Source organism: Stomoxys calcitrans, chromosome 2, assembly GCF_963082655.1.
Source record: "Stomoxys calcitrans chromosome 2, idStoCalc2.1, whole genome shotgun sequence".
Classification (NCBI taxonomy): Eukaryota; Metazoa; Arthropoda; class Insecta; order Diptera; family Muscidae; genus Stomoxys; species Stomoxys calcitrans.
In genome coordinates, this window is record NC_081553.1 from 133,218,463 (window position 1) to 133,239,704 (window position 21,242).

Below are 21,242 nucleotides of genomic sequence, written 5' to 3' on the forward strand. Positions count from 1 at the left end.
TTTCGTCCGATCTTCACAAAATTTGGCATTGGGTATTTTATTTATGTGTGCAAAATTTCATAAAAATCGGTTCAGATTTAGATATAGCTCTCTTATATATGTTTCATCCAATATGGACTTTAATGGCTGTAGAAGCCACAGTTTTAGTCCGATCTTTAAAATATTTTGCACAAGGTGTTTTATTTGACGTCCATATTTAGATAAAGCTTCCATATATATATTTCATTCAATATGGCCGTTTAGGGCTGTAGAAGCCACAATTTTTTACCGATCTTTACAAAATTTGGCATGGAGTGTTTTATTTGACGTCCCGAACAAACGCTATTTATTTTGATAAAAATCGGTCCAGATTTAGATATAGCTCCCATATATATGTATCGCCCGATTTACACTTAAATGGCCGTATTAGCTACAATTTTCAACCGATCTTCACAAAATTTGGCACGAACTGTTTTGTTACTGCACTTAATATATCTGGAAAATTTCATAAAAATCGGTTCAGATTTAGATATACCTTCCATATATATCCTTCATCCGATTTGAACTATTAAAGCTGTAGAAGCCACAATTTGGTCCGATATTTACCAAATTTGGCTTGGAATCGTTTTTGAGAAGTCTGAATGTATGAGCAAAATCTCAAAAAAATCGGTTGAGATTTAGATATAGCTACCATATATATCTTTCATCCGATTTGGCTTTTTATGGCTGTAGAAGCCACAATTTTGGTATGATCTTTACAAAATTTTGCATGAGGTGCTTTATGTGACGTCTTCATATGTGTGCAAAATTTCATAAAAATCGGTTTAGATTTAGATATAGCTACTATATGTATCTTTCATCCGATATGGCCTTTTAAGACTGTAAAATCCACAATTTCGGCCGATTTTACATGAGACGTTGAAATTGAAGTTCCAATACGTGCGCAAAATTTCATTAAAATCAGTCCTAATTTAGATATAGCTCCAATGTGTATATTTCATCCGATATGGACATTTAAGGCAGTAAAACCACAATTTTGGTCACATCTCTACAATCTAGGGCGTGAGATGCTCTATTTGACGTCCCAGTATGTGTCATTAAAATTGGCACAGGTTTCGATATAACTCCCACATAATCTTTTATCCGATATGGCCTTTTAAAGATGTGGAAATCCAATTTTTTTGTGCTATGGTAGGAAAATCTCCAAATCAAAATTAAAGTCTGACTAGTTTCTATTGCGCTTATGAATCAAGTCGTGTTAAAGAGCCCTGTTCAAATTCAGATGTCTGCTTTACAACTTACTCCAGTTGGCAAAGTACCATGATCCATATGACATCTCCCGCTGATCATTTTCTTGGTCGAAAATGAAATCGCGATACGGGAAACCAGTCAAATTCTTCTAGCAACAACACACTTTTGCTGACTTTTAAATGTTTTTTTTTTTTTTGCTATACTACTCTTTGAATAGAAAGCATTATACAATGGTCTAAAGCCGGACAATATCCTGCAATGGAATCTCAAAAAAATTGTCTGGAGATTTTGATAGTTAGAATCCAAAGTAAAGAGATTTGAATGTCCTCATCTATCTGTTGTTTTTACGTGAAGATGGTCACCTTAGCATCCTCCGTAGATCATCTCATAAACGGACTATGGTAAAAATATATACTAAAATACACCAAACGCCTTGAATCGCTTCAAAAAATGCTAAAATGTTGTGTGTTTACAACAACAACTATACGTTTTGTCGGAAAAGTTCACAGGCAGGCAAGTCTTTAAACGTTTCCACAAAATGGCGTTAAATTGTAGTAAAAAAATAAAATATTGAATTTATTATCAAGTATTTGGTTTCGCTAAATTATCTTAACCAAAATTTGACACATTTCTTGTTTTTTTGTCTCTACTCGTCAGTCTTTTCGATTTGTGTAAAATAAATGAATTTTCTCTTGGGCTACCATTTTTTTTTGTCTTTTGTTTTTATTAATGAATTAAAGGAGGATAATATATGTATGTAAATAAATAATATTGTGAAAATTGTTTATTTACTCTTTTATTATTATTGTTGTTTGTTATTAGTTAGAGCTCTGGTTTATTTGCTCTGTATATCATTTTCATTCGGCCCATCATTGAGTGTACGTGTGTGCGTACAGGGGTTGCGTTTTTCTCTCTTCTCTGGCCATGGCGATTGGTTAAACTGATATTGTGGTTTGCACCCTATGGTAGCTAAATATCATTAATTATTATGATTTTTTTTTGTTCTTTAATGCGAATAAATATATTTTATATGAGTTTTTGCTGCGGTTACTCTTTGCTTTGTCGTAGCTTCTCTTCGTTTGTTATTGTTAAATTCTATTTGTTATTGTTTCGTATCCCTATGCATATAGTCGAACAAACATTCATACATAGAAAGGCATATAAAATACCCACATACATATATGTATATATATAGAATTTGAGCGGTTTATTATTAAGTACTTTTTTATTTGCTTGGCCAAAATATGCAAATAGACCCAACCAGCCAACCAACCGCTGCTGTGGTTCTTGCAACAGATTTTTTTCCTTTGCCTTCTAACCGGCGAAAAACAGCAAACCAGATAAAATGACGAGAAAAATGACGTCAATCTTGAATGATCATAAATCGTTATAAATAATTATTTTTTTGTAGGAAAAATAGCACAAGTTTAGGTGGAAACCCGATTGGTCATAAAAAAATAAGGTGTCTATGCAGAGGAGCATAATTTAAATGGCAGGAATATAAAATTGTTTACATTTTTCATGTGTGGCTAGCCTTGCGTTTCTGCGATATACTAGAGTTTAATGAAAACAATTTATGAACGTTTTTTTTTAGAACAGGGCATATCATGAAGTGTAATGATAACATGTGCCGAAAAATTAAAAAAAAGAAAATTGCCGTCGGATATGCAGTTTCGTTCATCTTACCTTTTTGAAATGTAATTACTGTAGGCCACCGTAGCGCAGAGGTTAGCATGTCCGCCTATGACGCTGAACGCCTGGGTTCAATCAGAGACCATCAGAAAAAAAATTTTCAGCGGGGGTTTCTCCTTCTAATTCTGGCGACATTTGTGAGGTACTACGCCATGTACAACTTCTCTCCCAAGAGATGTCGCACTGCTGCACGCCGTTCGGACTCGGCTATAAAAAGGAGGCCCCTTATCATTGAGCTTAAAACTTGAATCGGACTGCACTCATTGATAAATGAGAAGTTTGCCCCTGTTCCTTTGTGGAATGTTCATGGGCAAAATTAGCATTTGCATTTGCAATTACTCTATTATTAAAAATTTTATAAAATTATTCTTTCTCGAACTTGTGCACGCAGAGAAAAAATTAAGGTTGACTTCACCATATTTGGGTAGCATAATATATATTGTATGTATATTGCCACTTTTTTATCATATAATATGAAATATTCTACAATATATTTGGTCAAACTGCAGAGCTAATTAATTATAAATTTAATTTTTATTTTAATTTTTTTCAATATGTTTTGTTTGTCGATTAAATTAAATTAAACCAGTAAGGAAGGGCAAATGTCGGGCGGTGCCGACTGTATAATACCCTACACCTACCCCATATTCTGAAACAATTTTGATGAACCTCGGCGAGCAAATATGTTCAAACTATAAAAACTACGGTTGATAAATGACAACTTAATGGCAAATTACCCAAAATCTGACGAACGTCTATATAGGAGCTATATCTAATTCTAAACCAATTCCGAGCAAACTTCTCAGACAATGTGGTAGTCGTCGAGGAAAGCGTTGTGCAAAATTTTGGCAAGATTGGTCAAACAATGCGTTTGCAGTTGCTCTTGGGGTGAAAACCTGGCGATATACATATGTGACATCTAAATCTGGGCCGATTTCTATGAAATTCACCAGTAATATTGAGAGTCATAAGAAAATCCTTCCTCCAAAATTTTGACAGAATCGGTTAACAAATGAACACTCTTTTGCAATATTTCTCAAAATCGGACGAATAAATATATGAGAGCTATATCTAAATCTGAACCGATTTCGAGCAAACTCCTCAGATACCGTGGCAGTGGTCGAGGAAAGCGTTTTGCAAAATTTTTCCAAGATGGATCAATAAATGAGTTTGCTGTGACTCTAGAAGTTAAAATCGGGCGAGATATATATACATTAGAGCTATATCTAAATCTGAACCAATTTCCATGAAATTTACCAGTAATATTGGGTGTCAAGAGAAAATCCCTTGTGCCGAATTTCGAGAAAATCGCTTAACAAAAGACCATTTTATTGCAATGTTACTGCAAATTGGACGAACATATATATGGGAGCTATATTTAAATCTAAACCGATTTTGACCAAATTTTATGTATATTGAGGTAGTCGTCGAGGAAAGAGTTGTGCAATATTTTGGCAATATTGGTTAATAAATGAGCTTGCAGTGGTTCTCGGAGTGAAAATCGGGCGATATATATGTATGAGAGCTTTATCTAAATCTGAACCGATTTCCATGAAATTCACTAATAATGTCGAGAGTCGTAAAAATCCTTTCTGCCAAATTTCGAGAGAATCGGATAACAAATGACAATTTTCTTGCATTATTACTGAAAATCGGACGAAAATATATATGGGAGCTATATCTAGATCTGAACGGATTTGATCCAATTTCAGTAGGCTTCGTTCCATGACCTGTACTTTGTACACAAATTAACATGGACAGACAGACAGACGGACATAGCTTAATCGAATCGGATAGTGATTCTGAGTCGATCGGTATACTTATCAATAGGTCTATCTCTCTTCCTTTGGGTGTTACAAACGAATTCACTAAGTCATAATACCCTGTACCACAGAATCGGTTATCGGTTGTACCACAGTAGTGGCGTAGGGTATAAAAAGGGTATGCATATGTTTTTACTACGACATTTCGAAAATTAGTTTAAAGAAAAAAAGTGGCTGGCTGCTGGTTCCAAAACTGAGTTTGACCATACTCTGAAATTTCGTTGGTAGTTGTTGTTTTATATGGTCCAAAATTGATTTATATGGATACCCACCACCTTGGGTATATATGTAAACTTTCGTCAAAATCCGATGAGAAATGCATACCTTATGCCCCATTACAGCTATATCGAATGTGTTCTGATTTCGACCAAATACTAATAAGTACAAGTCATTGTTAAATTGTGTATAAAAAAATATGTATTTTTTAGTAGCTGTATTTAAAAATAAACCGATCTGAAACATATACGACACGGATGTCTAGAAGTCTAACATAAGTCACTGTGTCAAATTTCAGTGAAATCGGATTCTAAATGCGCCTTTTATGGGGCCAAGACTTTAAATCGAAATATCGGTCTATATGGCAGATATCGAAATCTGGGCCGATTTGGGCCAAGTTGCACAAAAATGTCGAAGAGCCTAACACATAGCAATGTCCCAAATTTCGGCGAAATCGGACAATAAATGCCTCTTTTATAGGCCCAAAACTTTAAATCGAGAGATCGGTCTATGTGGCAGCTATATCCAAATCTGAAACGATCTGAGCCAAATTGCACAAAAATCGCGAAAGGCCTAACACAACTCACTGTCCCAAATTTCAGCACAATCGGATAATAAATGTGGCTTTTATGAGCCTATGACTCTAATTCGGCGGATCGGTCTATATGGGGGCTATATAAGGATATAGTCCGATATAGCCCATCTTCCAACTTAACCTGCTTATGAACCAAAAAAAGAATCTGTGCAAAGTCTCTGCTCAATATCTCTATTTTTGAAGACTGTAGCGTGATTTCAACATTCAGATGGATAGACGGACGGACATGGCTAGATCGTCTTAGATTTTTACGCTGATCAAGAAAATATACACTTGTTAAGGTCGGAAATGGATATTGCGATATGTTACAAAAGGACTGACAATATGAATATACCCCCAACCTTCGGTGGTGAGTATAAAAAGGCGGTTCTTTTCCAATACCTAAAGGTATGTATTTATTCACGTTTTTTAAATACCACCTGGTATTAATTCATTACCCGACGAAGAAGAAGACTATTAGGAATTGAAGCCGCCTCGTTTATAGTCTTATCATAATTTTGCGTTGTACTTAAAATATTGTCGTAATTATGAAATGTGTGCTTTAATTTAAAAAAATTATTTTTTTGTGCCCTTACGACAATACGAAAATCCAAGGAAGTATCTTAGTCTCTATAGTCACACTATTTTAAAGAAATGTTGAGCAAAACTGAAAAGCAACATACATTAAAGTTGTCAGTGAAGACATTTTGTGTCCTGTCCTTGAATTCCACTAGGTGCCCGTTTTATTTCATTTTGGAGAAGTATGTAATAATTCATAATGAAATTAAAACAATGTAAATACAATCCATATATTGCCCATGAACATTCCATAAAGGAACAGGGCAAACTTCTCACATATCTATGGGAGTAGTCTAATTCAAGTTTAAGTTTCTTTTAGAACAATAGTCTTGTTTTACTCTTCACCATAATATGGTGGCATATTAATTTAATTATGTAGCACATAAAACTATGAATGTGAGACCAATCAAAGTATATATATTCTTGACCGCCTTGACATTCAAATCAATTTAACCGTGTCCTTCCGTCTGCCTGTCTGTCGGAAGCACTCTAACCTTCCATGGAGTAAAGCTAGGCACTTTAAATTGTTCACAAATATTTCCTATGTAGGTCAGTGGGGATTGAAAATGGGCTATATCGGTCCATGTTTTGATATAGATCCGATCCAATAAAATCCGATCCTTCCTTGATTTCTTGAGGCTCTAAAGGTTTCAAATCCTATCCGAGATAAAATTGGCTTCCAACAACTGTGCTGTATATGGTTTATGTCAGGGCTGGGGATTGAAAATGGGCTATATCGGTCCATGATTTGATATAACTGCCATAAGAACCCATCACGCATCTTGATTTCTTGAGGCTTTAAAGGGCTCAAATTTTATCCGAGATGAAATTGGCTTCCAACAACTGTGGTGTATATGGTTTAAATCAGGGCTGCGGACACTACCCCTCCACTCAGACCATGGGAAGGATTCAAAGTCGAAGCCGGAGTCGGAGTATGGTTCGGAGTCGGGGCAAGCATGCTCAACTCTGAACGAAACTCCGACTCTGGCTCAATAGCTCCACTATCAATATCTTCACTATCTCCACTATCTATCATCTTATCAATAGTTCGAATGAGGTATCTTCTTATCAAATCGATCAGGTTGACACAACCTGTATAATTATATACAGTTATCTTGTCCACTTAAAAGAATAACTGTTTGGAAGTCCCAATCATAGTGTCCATCATGAATGTCTGGTCGGAAAATATGCTGATAGGCTGAAGGTTAGGACTTCTACATAAGCTGAGGGACCATCGAGGAAGAGGAGACAATATAACAGAAGGAGTTCTAATTTATAACCTGTATGAGTAAGCGGATGGGAAAACACTCAAGTTGTTGGGATATTTTTAAAGCAATCTGGATGGTTCAATCGTAGGAATCAAAGGTCATATTCCTTCTCTTGTTCCCATGGTATCACATTGAACGAAAATCTCTAAGTGAGCCCAATTGAAGAATTCCACTAAAATCTAACCCAACCATACTATATTTTACCTACCTAATTTCAACCAAACAATTAATGAGGGTGGTCATAAACTCAAATTGAAGTAACGATTTTATTCCAATTATATTTGAATATAAAATCATATTGCTCCTTCGTAATCCCCAGACAGCCTCATCGGTAAGATCGGTATTGCAAATAATAATATTGCCCATAAACATTCGATTAGGTAATACCCAGAAAAACGGAACTACTAGATTTTCCAAATTGATTTCTAAAGGACAGAATCCGATTTTGAAGACATTTCGAAAAGGTAAGCAATATTATATATTTCTCCATTTATGCCTGGTCTGATCAATACTCGTATGAATAAACTTTTCTATAAGTCTTCTACATAAGAAGAATTCAACTTTTGATCCAATTGTCATTTCCAGGTATTACCACAGTTCCATTTCGTATACGACAAAATCTTGGACTAGTTGACACCGGGACCCGTTCAGAATGGTCGGCGTATTGAGGAAGTTGACATCTCGTTCTATATCTATGGCTTCAAAAGGGAAGCGCGCACGGGTTTCGAATTTTATTCCGATGAATTTTAACACAATATATCGTTTGAACTACAGTCATACGTTTTACCACAATCGAAATCCTGCAAAGAAATCTTCCATACTCTAAGCTTAATTTATTTTTTTGGTGAAGCCGATAAATATGATAAAATACATAAAATCCTTGATAAACCCCAAACACATTATATAGTGTGGTCATATAACCACATTGCAGGAAGTATTTAAATGGTCTAATACGCTAGAAAGGGTTAGATTTCGACGCGTAGGTCAGGGACTAACTTCCCATTAACACCATTTCTCCAACAACTTAATCAAGTAGATAAAAGGACAGTGTGAAAACGGAGTCGAGTGGGCTTCTATGTATACACAATTGAAATTATCTACCATAAAAGACGGTAGAAAATTGCATATGTGCTATTTAAACTGTTCTGCGAAAAGAGAACCAAAATACTTGATTTTTCGACGCCAAGGACCAAAACCTTTTTTTTTTCAACAATCTTCTTAGTGTTAGATTTTTATCTTCAGGAAAATTTAACTATTGACATAGATGTATGATCGATCCGTGGAGCGAATATAGATTCGGATCATTACCTTGTTGCAGCAAAGGTTCGCACCCGTTTGAACATGGCGAGGAAAATACGATCTGACACTGCACGGAAGCTGGACATTGAAAAACTTCAAACACAACAGATGGCAGCGGCATGCTTCACTCGACTGACTCAACTGCTTGATGAAAGCACTCCTTGTCTCGATTATATAATGGCACAGTGGCAAACTATTGCCCACTCCATGGAAAAATGCCGCGAAATCCGTACTTTGGTACCGAAAGTCTCCTCCAGACCAAGAGCGTCGAGTTGCTACTGAAGCCAATAATGCCGCATATAGAGCAACCCTGCAATCAGTAACAACGCTAGATAAAGGAGAGGTATCGGGAGAAAAGGTGAGAGGAGAAACGTCTATTCCGCAGAAAGGAAAAGGAAATGGAAAGACATGAGTGTGAGCGAACTGGAGTCAGAATGAAATCCGGAAACTCTACCAAAGAATTAAACATCAAACCGATGGCTTTGGTGCAGGCAGATCCTCCTGCAGAGGCAAAGAAGGAAACTTGGTAACTGACGCAGATAACATGCTGAGAATATGGAAAGAAAATTTTACCCAACTGATAGTGTCCGATGTTGGCGGCGAAGTGGATATCGCAGAACCAATCAATGATAATGGTAAAGAATGTTTGCCTCCTAGTCAGAATGAGATCCAAGTAGCAGTGACCCGACTAAAGAGCAATAAGGCAGCAGGAGCCGACGGGTTACCCGCTGAACTATTTAAGACCGGAGGCGACACGCTGATAAGGCGTATGAATCCGTTTATCTGCGCAATCTGGCTAGGAGAACGCATACCCCATGGAACCTCAGCATACTATGTCTCGTACACAAGAAAGGAGACAAGACGGAATGCGCCACTTACAGAGGAATAAGTCTCCTCCCCATCGCATACAAGATACATTCGAGCGTACTGCGAGAAAGATTAAAACCTTAAGTCAATGGGACAATTGGGCCTTATCAATGCGTCTTTAGACCTGGTAAATCCACCCTAGACCAGATATTCACAGTGCGCCAAATCCTGGAAAAGACCCGAGAAGGACAAATCAACACCTACCATCCCTTTGTTGACTACAAAGCCGCTTTCGATACCCCTTTACGTTCAAAGGTATTTCAAGCCATGTCTGAGTTTGGTATCCCTGCAAAATAAATAAGAATCTGCAGGATGACACTTGCTGATACGCGTTCCTCATTAAGAATAGGAAAGAATCTCTCCGAACCATTTAATACTAAACGAGGTTTCAGACAAGGAGACAGCCTATCGTGTAATCTCTTTAATATCCTGTTGGAGAAGATTATACGAGATGCAGATGCAGAACACATGCTACTCGCCTATGCCGACGATATCGATATCATAGGTCGGTCACCGGAAGTAGTAACTGCAGCCTTTGAAAGAATAGAAAGAGAATCAGTGAAAATGGGTCTGGCAGTAAATGGAGATAAGACGAAATGGATGGTTTCAACTCCCAAAACGCCTTGTACAACCGAGCAGATAAAGAAAATGGAGAAAATTTGGAACCACAACTTTGAGACAGTCAGTAACTTTATCTACCTCGGCACCGCCGTAATCGAAACGAATAACACCAGTTTTGAAATTAAGCGAAGAATAATATTGGCAAACAGATGCTACTGTGGACAAATTAAGCAGTTTAGAAACAAGGCCACCTCCCGACAGACGAAGATTACACTATACAAGACACTGATACTATCCGTGTTGGGTAGTATGGGTGAAGCATGGGTACTTTTGGAAGCAGCAGAGGCAGTTCTTGGAGTATTTAAGAGAAAGTTTCTTCGTAAAATATTTATATGGACCAGTTTAAAATTTGAAACTATTTAAATCTATTTCATAATAAACAAGTAAAAGCGTGCTAAGTTCGGCCGCGCCGAATCTAATATACCCTCCACCATGGATCCCATTCGTCCAGTTCTTTTCCCGGTATCTCTTTGTAGGCAAACATATGCCAAAAGGAAAGAATTGCTATGATATTGAAATTATAATATCAAATTATCGTCCGATTCGGTCCATCATTGAACTGAATGTTGGAGGCCATAGTAGAAGTCGTTGTGTAACATTTCCAATTCGAATGAAACTTGCGCCCTTGAAAGTTCAAAAAGTAAAATAGGTAGATCGGTTATATGAGAGCTGTTTCAGGCTATAGACCGAGTCAGACCATATTTTACACGTATGTTGAAGTTCATAAGAGAAGTCGTTGTACAACATATCAGCCATATTGGGTAAGAATTGAACTCTCTAGTGGCTCAAGAAGTCAAGATTCAAGATCGGTTAATATGGCAGCTATATCAAGTTATGACCCGATTTGAACCATACTTAACATAGTTGTTGGAAGTCATAACAAAACACCTCATTCAAAACTTCAGCCAAATCGGATAGAATTGCAAATCGGATCGATTTGAACCACATTTTAAATAGTTCTTGGAAATCATAATAAAACATTTCATGCAAAATTTCAGCCAAATCGAATAAGAATTGCGCCCTCTAGTGTCTCAAGAAGTCAAGACCCCACATTGGTTTATATGACAGCTATATCAAAACATGGATCGATATGGCCCTAAATGCCAATCAATGCCAACCGACCTACGCTTATAAGAAATATTTCTGCAAAATTTCAAGCGGCTAGCTTTACTCATTCGAAAGTTAGCGTGTTTTCGACGGACAGGCGGATGGACATGGCTAGATCGACTTAGAATGACATGACGATCAAGAATTTATATAATTTATGGGGTCTCAAAGGAACATTTCGAGGAGTTACAAACAGAATGACGAATTTAGTATTCACCCATCCTATGGTGGAGGGTTCGGCCAAGCCAAATCTTATATGCCCTCCAACATGGATCGCATTTTTCAAGTTCTTTGCCCGGTATCTTTTTGTAGGCAAATAAAGGATAAGGGATAATAATTGCTGCGATATTAGAGCTATATTAGGTTATGGTCCGATTCGGTCCATACTTGGCTTGGATATTTGAGACTATAGTAGATGTCATGGTTCAAAATTTCTACCAAATCGGAATTGCATCCTATAGGACCTCAGGAAGTAAAATCGAGAGATCGGTTCATATGGGAGCTATATCAGGTTATAGGCCGGTTCAGATCATACTTGGAACGTATGTTGAAGGTCATAGAAGATGTCATTGTCCAAATTTTAGCCTAATTGAATAAGAATTGCGCCCTCTAGGGGCTTAAAAAATAAAATCGTGGAATCGGATTATGTAGGTGCTATATCAGGTGATGAACCTATTCAAACCATATTTGACACATATATTAAATGTCATAGAATAAGTCTTTGTAGAAAATTTCAATTAAATCGGATATGAATTGGGCTTTATAGAGACTCAAGAAGTGTAATCGGGAGATCGGTTTATAAGGCAGCTCTGTATACCAAAACATAGTTCATTACAATCCCATCTGACCTACATTAATAGGGCTCACAAAATAAAATCGTGAGATCGGTTTATATGGCAGCTATATCAGGATATGGACCGATTCAAACCATATTGGGCACGTATCTTAAATGTCATAGAAGAAATCACTGCAAAATTTAAGTTAAGTCAGATATTAATTGCGCTGTCCAGAGACTCAAGAAGTATAAATGGAAGATCGGTTTATAAGGCAGCTCTGTATACCCAAAACATGGTTCATTACAACCCCGTCCGACCTAGACTAATAGGGCTCACAAAATAAAATTGTGAGATCGGTTTATATGGCGGCTATATCAGGATATGGACCAATTCAAACCATATTGGGCTCGTATCTTAAATGTCATAGAAGAAATGAATGTGCAAAATTGATGTTAAGTCAGATATTAATTGCGCTGTCCAGAGACTCAAGAAGTATAAATGGAAGATCGGTTTATAAGGCAGCTCTGTATACCCAAAACATGGTTCATTACAATCCCTTCCGACCTATGCTAATAGAAAGTATTTGTTCGTAACTTCAAGCGGCTAGCTTTATTCCTTCGAAAGTTAGAGGGTTTAACACAGAAAGATAGACGGACATGGCTAGATCGACTTAAAAAATTATGGCGAACAAGAATATATGCAGTTTTTGAGGTCCTAGATCAATATTTCGATGTTTTACATCCTGTGGTGGAGGGTACAAAAATAATTAACATATGACACATTGTTTCGAATTCGTGCAAAAACATCAGAAGAAATACTTTAGCGGTAGTTATCTTCTTAAAAAGGATGGGGACCTTTTAAGGTATTCAGATGAGTCACACTTCTCTACCAAATAGGGTGGATCTGCGGCACGTGAATAAAATGGAGTTTAAACTTGAATCGGACAGCATTGATTGTTATGAGAGAAATATCCCAGACGTTGCTAAATTGAATGTCCATGGACAAATTTACAATTTCCTGGTATTTCTTGGAATAAGCAAACACGGCGGTGTCAAACTCGACCACGGTGTGGTTAAAAACACAGTGTCAAACATATGCTCTCAAATCGTGTACAAAAAGTGCGCAAACCGACAATTCTTATTACAAATTTATAATATTTACAACCTCGCTTTAGATATTATCAGACCTATCAAGTGACTTACTAAGAATATAGAAGCGACGGCAATGATTGCATGGTTGAGAGAATTTTCGCTTTCAAGATATTACAACATGAGGATAAATTTCGGTTTCCTAGCGAGGTCAGTTATTAAACCTGCTGCCACCTTCGAATGCTTCACACATGCTGTTGTTTTAGAAATTAACCATAGATGTTGGTACTAATAAAAATTTTACCATTTAAGATTCGAAATTCTACTGCATTAAAAGGGCCACTCAGGAAAGTTTCTTTCCTAAAATTTTATCAAAAAATGCTAAAATTTATTTTTCTTCTTTTTTTTAATGTTTTATTAATGCTTAGTAATTTATAAACACTTGATCTTAAAATGCCAATAGTTTTCGGAAGTTAATATACAAAAAAATATTTTATTGCCTTGTCTTTGGGCAACGGGCGAACGGACGAGCTCCATCATTGTTGACCTCATAAAATGCGATTTTGATTTAAGTGATTTGCCGAAATGCTCCGAAAGAACCCATGTGCTTAGGATTAACTTTAATTATCTTTGGTCTAGCATAATAAATCTGTCTAATAATTTAGCTAAGACACCGTGGCCAAGAGGAAGGCCGAGACCGTGGAACCAGATCCAATGAGAGAGATAGAGTGAGAGAGAAATATTTGTATGATGATGATGATGACGATCATAAATCATGGTGGGGATGAGCTAAACTAAATAGCGATGCGAACTTTGCACTTGGAACACTGGAGGAACACATTTGTCAAACTTCTGGGGTGGACAGACAACGCGAATGGATGGATAAATACGAGTTGTTAGATAGAGGTCTATTGATTATGTTTTTTTTTTTTTCTTATTTATGTTACTAAGTTGCATATGCTCACCTTTCAGTTGTAATTTATAATCTTTTGAGGAGTGCGAGAGCGAGAGAGAATGATTTATTTATAATTAATCCACTTTTATGTTCAAAGCTTTTTGTTTCTTCGCTTTATAGCTCTATAGATTTTTCATTTGTTTTACTTTTGCATAAATTTTCAGTTTTACAATTTTTTTCAAATGTTTTGTTTTTCCTTTGTGTGTAGTTTTCTGTGTTATTTCTGTTTTCGTTTCACCACAAACAGTTTTCTCTACTCGGGGGGAATTTTGTTTTGTTTTGCTTTCCTAAATGTTGTCTAATTTAATGGAATTTTGTTTATTGCTTTAAAGTGTTGTTAACATTTTTTTCTTTTGATTCGCCTCCGATTTGCACGCCAATAATAATAATTTTTTATCCCACAAGAAATTCCTTTTTAATTTTTAGTATTTAAGGGGATTAAGAGGTGGATTTGTTGAATTGAATGACCGTTTTATGTTTTCATTTGTTTTTCATTTCATTTTCATGGGCTCTTTTTTACTTTTGCTACGATTTTGTTTTATTATTGGCCACTTTTTGTTTTCATAACACTTTCACTAACAGCTACTGCTGCTGCCAATCATGAATCGTTTAAAAGCGACGGCGGCAACCTTGTTTTTCTTTTGTTTTGATGCAACTTTTTTGTTGTTGGTTTTTGTTTTTCAAAGCTCTGGAGTTCTAATACGCGACGGCTTAACTGTTTAAATAATTTAATCCAGCGGGGTAATTAGAATGAAGAGAATTTTCTTTCGTGGACACAACGGTGTGGCGGACAACGACGGACAATGAATGACTTGACTTGATTTGTTGGGCTCTTTAGGCAGAGTGCAATCAAGAGTGGTATCTGTTGATGACGGTCGGTTGGTTGGTTGGTCGGCGGATTGGTGTATCAACTCTGGTGGGGATTGATTGGTAATGAGGTTAAACGAGCGGTATTTGTTTTGTCTGTTGTCTGCTTTACGAGTAACCGTAAACGAATGGCAATGCAGCCAAGGAAAACGGAAACGCGCCGCCGGAGACTGCTAAAGTAGATTCACTTCACTCACACGCACGCACACAATTTCACGCGTTCGCATTCATAAACGTTTAAGCAGCAGAGGCAGCAAAGCTACAGCGCCGCCACACAACCACCACTACTAGAAAGAAACATCAGAACACTTTAGGGCGGTTATGGGTACTTGCCACCCCTTTTTCGGGGGGGTTTGTTTGGCAGAGTGCTTCTCTAACTCTCTTTAGGGCAACTTTACTCGTTACAAAAGTGGGAAGGCCCTTGCGTTTTGGTGGCTCACAACGAGCTGTATTTGGTAACGATTTTCTTTTTACTTCCTATGTCGCTAAGCTACTACGACGGGAAGTCAATTTGTCAAACTTGGCCTTCGATGAAGGCGCCTAAAACGAGCGAGTTTCTACCGTGGCGCATAAATGCTTTTGCCGCGAGACTTCAAAACGGACTGACTATCACACACACTGGGAGCAAATGGCAGGGCCGTGAGAGCGATACCAACCAGAAGCAATCTAAAACATCGGAGCGGCGCACACTATCCTACACCAGATAAATAGCCTGCCAGCCAGGCAAGCAGAAGATACCAGCGCCCCAGCCATATGCATACAACAGACTAAGAGTGTTCCAAGTGTTCTTATCGCTGTGCTCACGATGAACATTCGATGAGATAAGGCAGACAGACCAGGCACAATGCTTAATAATAGAGTTTGTCTATGGCAACCAAAACATCGGAACACACACGCACACCCACCAAGCACAATGTATCAGCGAAAGTGTGGCCAACAACACAAGTTCTGATAAGAATGCGAAACGAGTACTCGTCGTTTTCAACGAACTCTTAGGGGGGAGAGCCACAAAAACCAAGAACACCAAGTCTGTTCGAGGCTCACTCTCACTAGCCAAAAGACAAGGAACACTAATGTTCTCTCACACTGATGCAAATGGTGGAGACAAGCAACGAGTAAATGCCTAACCAAGAAGGCGAAAGAAAGAGATTGCCTCGCTACGAGTGAATGCGACAAAAACAGAGCATTGTTGTTGGGCAACCATTACTGAGTATAACGCGACCAGCACTGCAACCCCTTCCAGATAAACAAAGCCTTAAACGACAACCATCGTCGATGAGTGTCGTGTATGTTAAATAAGGAAAGATAGAGGTTTGACAATTCTCTCTTTCTCTCACTCTGCAAATCTCTTGTTTTTTGTAGCTTTAAGTGAGCCCTTTAAATGTTTATTCAACATCCCCAATAGAGTTGCTTTACTTGGTTAAACTATTCATTCGATTGGAACAGCATTGTAGAGCAGCTCTTTCATGTGAGAAAAACACGGCAAAAATAAAAGTTAAATTTCGCTAATATTCTGGTTTTATACAAACACGCGTTTTCTTAAATGAACGAACACCCGTTGTAAAATTTCCAAATAAAGTCTTAACGCTTGCCCTTTATTTTTGTTTGGCTTGTTTTGAGAGGGGGGAATTTCTTCCCTTCTTCTCCCATCATCCCATAAAAGGGTTGCTGGGTCCTTGGTAACCTTTGTTATTCCTCATTCTCATTTGGTTATTTTGGTGTTGTCTTATTTTTTTTTTTTTTTTTTTGTTTTCTTCATGTCGTTCTTGTTGTTGGAAGAGTACTTTTTGTACTTCTGCTGTTTCTCATTCTTGTCTGTTGTTGTTGTGGTTGCTGATTTAGTTTCATTTTGTATGAATGACTTTAATCCTCTTTTTTGGCATTCTTTGGCTGTTTGTTTTACTGGGTGTCAAGGGCGTTTTGTTATCCCATTATTATTATTTGTTGCCTCTTTTTCCAACAGCCCCTTTTCATTCCTATCGTTCTACTCCTCCCGCTCTGCGTCAACGGGCGTCATTGTTCGTTCATTGCCATTTTTGTTGGCGGTTTTGTTTGTGCATACAAGCAAACATACATATGGATGTATATGAGTGAGTGCCTGCGTGTTTGTCATTTTAATACATTTTTATATACTGCCTGACTGACTGCTTGTTTGCCTTCCTGTGCTTGGCTGCCGTTTCTTTTGTGTGAAAATTATAGCTGCTTCATCATCACTAGCAGCCAGCCAGCCAGCATCCACCTCGACTCCGTCCATTTGCCTTTTGGGCCATTGTTGTGCGCTTCAAGGCGTTTGTTTGTTTATTTATTTGGATTCATTCGCTTTCGAACCATTTTTCAATATCAAAAGCTGTCCCTCCCCCAAAGTGATAGGCAAGGTTTCCGTCGGCTCCCTACCGGAACATCCTTCACTGTTTTTGCTCTTCAAAGTTCCCTTCTTTAGACGAGTGCCTTTATGGATGGGTAGGCTATTGAATTTGTCAATAAATAACAAGAATTTCATTTATTTATATACCTACACTTCAGTAACGTTCAGTTTCTATTTCGTTTTAGGTGAGTTTTCCATTTTTGGAAGACCCAAACTTAATTTTCATATTTGCTGGTCTATCTAAATGTTAGTTAAGTTACTATAAAAAATTGTAAAAATCAATCTTGCAAAAACCAAAAATAACCCCTTTAAATACAAAACCTAAGAAGATTTCGTAATAAACTTTTTATTGCTATGTACATGTAAATGCTATATTTAACTACAAACAATACCTGATTCGAGACAAAGCCATTTACAGAAAAACAAACATATTTGTACCAAGCGAAGTACATTTGACCAGTTGACTACGGGACTTTCGCTAGTGGATCTGTAAAGAAAGTGGGAATTGCGGTAGACATTGAAATGTTAGTCAAGCGGAACATGAAGGCCGTGGATTAATCTCTTAATGATGGCCACACTAACACAATTAAAAATTCTTAATTGTGTTTGTATAAGGGGCACTAAAACCCGAACAACCACCAAGTGTAAAATAACAACAATGCATCGACAGAACGAATAAACACGAAGTTGCATACACTATACGTGTGCTACTGTTCGTTTTTCATACGCCGGCGGATATAGAAATTTATGTATTGTTGCCCATCTATGCCCTAGAACCGCAACAAAAAAGACCAGAAGCAACAGCCTAACTTGTCTAAAGAAGATATCTCTATAGGGCTGAGCTAAGAAACTATATTGGTGAGGTGAGTAGGGATCAGATGCATCTCCATGAAATATGGATCCGAGGCCCCTAGGCTGCAAACGATCCAAGCCTATTTCATTTAAAAGCAAATAATGTATAGACAATATCTAATGTCTAAATTCTAGATGATATCTTGGATACACATTTTCTTTTCATGACTGCGGCTGAAATTTTGTCTTAGTCTAAAATCTTTATAGCCATCAAAAGTTTCGGTTCCTTTCAACAGGCGGCACAGAACTGTATCCCTAGCTTAGGGTATTTATATATATGTACCTGTGGTCTGCAGGTACACAAACATAATTTTCATTCCCAAAGTAGGGAAAGCAGAACCATACGAAAACAATAGCTATATCAAGGGTCAGCCCACAAAAACAGCACCTCTTCACAACGCAGTCGGCTATATAGAAGGAACTCTCACTGTCAAGTAATGTACAATGGAAGCATTTATTGATATGAGGATAATGTAAAATCGACATCGATAATGAAGGAGCTTAAAACACTATGTAATATTACTGTAAGAATGTAAATTACTTTCAACGAAACGTAATTCAAAATACATAGTAAAAAAGTTAGCGTAAATAACAGTTTTTGTTTACTTAAAATGGGAAAGTAGTGATACTTGGCTATAAAAAGTAGGTTTCCTATTATAAAGCTTAAACTTGAATCGGACAGTTCTGACTGATATGTGAGACGTTGCCCCTATTTCCTTAGTTAAATGTTCGTGGCCAAAATTGCATTAACATACATTACATCGCCTACACAGTTAAAAATAATTTTGGAAAATAACAACTATGGTCGAAAAGACAACTACGAAAGTTGTTAATTTTCCTGCAACAACTTATTTTGAATCTCAACGACCCAAAATACAAATTTGTTGTTAACAGGCACTCTTTGCAAGCCAACATATAACAACAACAATATCTCCATAATTAAGACAAAAAACCATCCAACAGGCCACCACATTTGCTTTGCTTCGGCTGGTGATATTTTTATTTTCTTTGTTCGGCTCACGCTGCTTTGACTCGTTCGTTTTACTGTTGCTCTCGGGGTTTTCTCTGTCAATCTCTCAACTACTATTACCTTTCAAACACATTTGATTAATTTTGGTGCCGCAGAGGATTGAACTGATGAATTCAAGTTTTTTTAGTCTTGCTCGCAGGCCTAGTGCCTAGTGCCTACCGACATCATCTTCTTTATGATGAAATGACTCAATATGTACTGTTGCACAGTAATAAGGGTTTCAATTAATTAAATTCAAAATAAGGTAAAAACCACTCTAAATATTTTTAAATATATATATATATATATATATATATATATATATATATATATATATATATATATATATATATATATATGATATAGCTGCCATGATATAAACCGATCTGGGATCTTGACTTCTTGAGGCATGAGGTGTTTTGTTATGATTTCCAACAACTGTGTCGAGTATGGTCTAAGTCGGTCCATTACCTGATTTATCTGTCATATGAACCGCTCTGGGGTCTTGACTTCCTGAGACTTTAGAGGCCGCAATTCCTACCCGATTTGGCTAAAATTTTGCATGACGTGCTATGCTATGACTTCCAACAACTGTGCTATGTATGCTTTAAATCGGTTCATAACCTAATATAGCTGCCATATAAACCGATCTTGAATCTGGACTTCTTTAACCACTAGAGGACGCAATCCCTATCCGATTTGGCTGAAATTTTTAATGAGTTGTTTTCCAACAACTGTGCAGAATTTGTTGAAAGTCCCCAAAATTTCAATAATTTTGTCTGTCAAGTCAGTTGTGGAGACTTATTTATGTATATCAACAAATAATGTCTTCGATTCAATGCTAAAATTCGTTGAGACTTTCAAGTTTCACAAACAAATTTGGTAGTTTGTTTTTTCTAAGAGTTATTTTTCTGTGCAGTTTCAGCGGCAAAATATCCACTTTTAAGCTTAACAATCTCCAAAAAGTAAAAACGGTATTTTATGACCATAAGTTAGGAAAGCGCATATTCGACTTAGATGGCTAATCGGCATTTTCAAATCATATGCTAAAGTAACCTTTAGTTTAGGGATACGTAGTTGGTGGTGCGAAATGTCGACTTTCAGACTTTTATCCAAATGGTAAAAGTCGTCTTTTAGACTTTTCTCTGCAAAAAGTCGACTTTTTGATGAATTTGAAAAAGTAGACGTTTCGAAAGTTTACTAAATTTTCCACAATTCCGCTTAATTTCCCCCTCTTTTGTATACGAATTAAAGCTTGAAATGGTCTATATATCCTAGCCGACTTTCAACTGGTGTCTTTCTAAATGTTAAATCCCAAGTAGAACATTACATTTTATTGCGAGTTTGAATAATGAACTTTTATTCTCTATCACTTTCTCTATAAAACCCAAAAAAACACAAAAATATCTCTATTCTATTCGATTTTGTGTATCGCATTATCAAAGACCATTTTTAAAAACGTAGAATTTTCCTATTTCGATGTTTCCGACACCATTAAACATGGAAAAAGACCGCTAAACCCCAAATCGGACTTCATCTATTCTAAATTCTATCGAGACTTTGCTAAATTCGGTGCAAAAATCTCTATTTGTGAAATGTACCCTTGTATAGGAGGTACTGTAAAATATTGGTCGATTCGTCTATGGGTTATACTTTCGCCAGGCCGAGAAAAAGGAGCCTACCAAATTATAGACAAAATGTGGGTTTCAGGGCAAAAATATCGAAAATTGGAGGTACATTAATGTGGGACCTACACCCAAAGTTGGACCGATATGGACCATATTCGATATATTCGCATTTTATAGGCTTAATCTAGAGATCGATCTATATGGTAGCTACATAAAAATACGGACTGGGATGAGTATATTACTTTACTTTAATTGGACATCACAGAAAATTTACTCCTCCGCCGAAAGTAGAATAGATGCCCAAGCGTATCGATCTACTGCGCTTCTTCTCCAATTTCTGACACCTAATTTCAAGATGACGCTCCCCACTTGGTCACTCCATCGGAGTTTTGGTCTTCCCCTTTTACGTTTTCTTTTATAGTCGCC

General features: G+C 37.0%; 1 protein-coding gene across 1 annotated transcript in view; it reads right to left on the minus strand.

Annotated features, from left to right (window-relative positions):
- Nucleotides 1-15,775, minus strand: part of LOC106096085 (pituitary homeobox homolog Ptx1) — a 123,604-nt gene extending 107,829 nt beyond the window's left edge. The window contains exon 1 of the mRNA XM_059363382.1: nucleotides 14,106-15,775. The gene's annotated coding sequence lies outside the window, so the exon portion shown is untranslated. The remainder of the gene's footprint in view (nucleotides 1-14,105) is intronic.
- Between the last annotated feature and the right edge of the window lie 5,467 nt (nucleotides 15,776-21,242).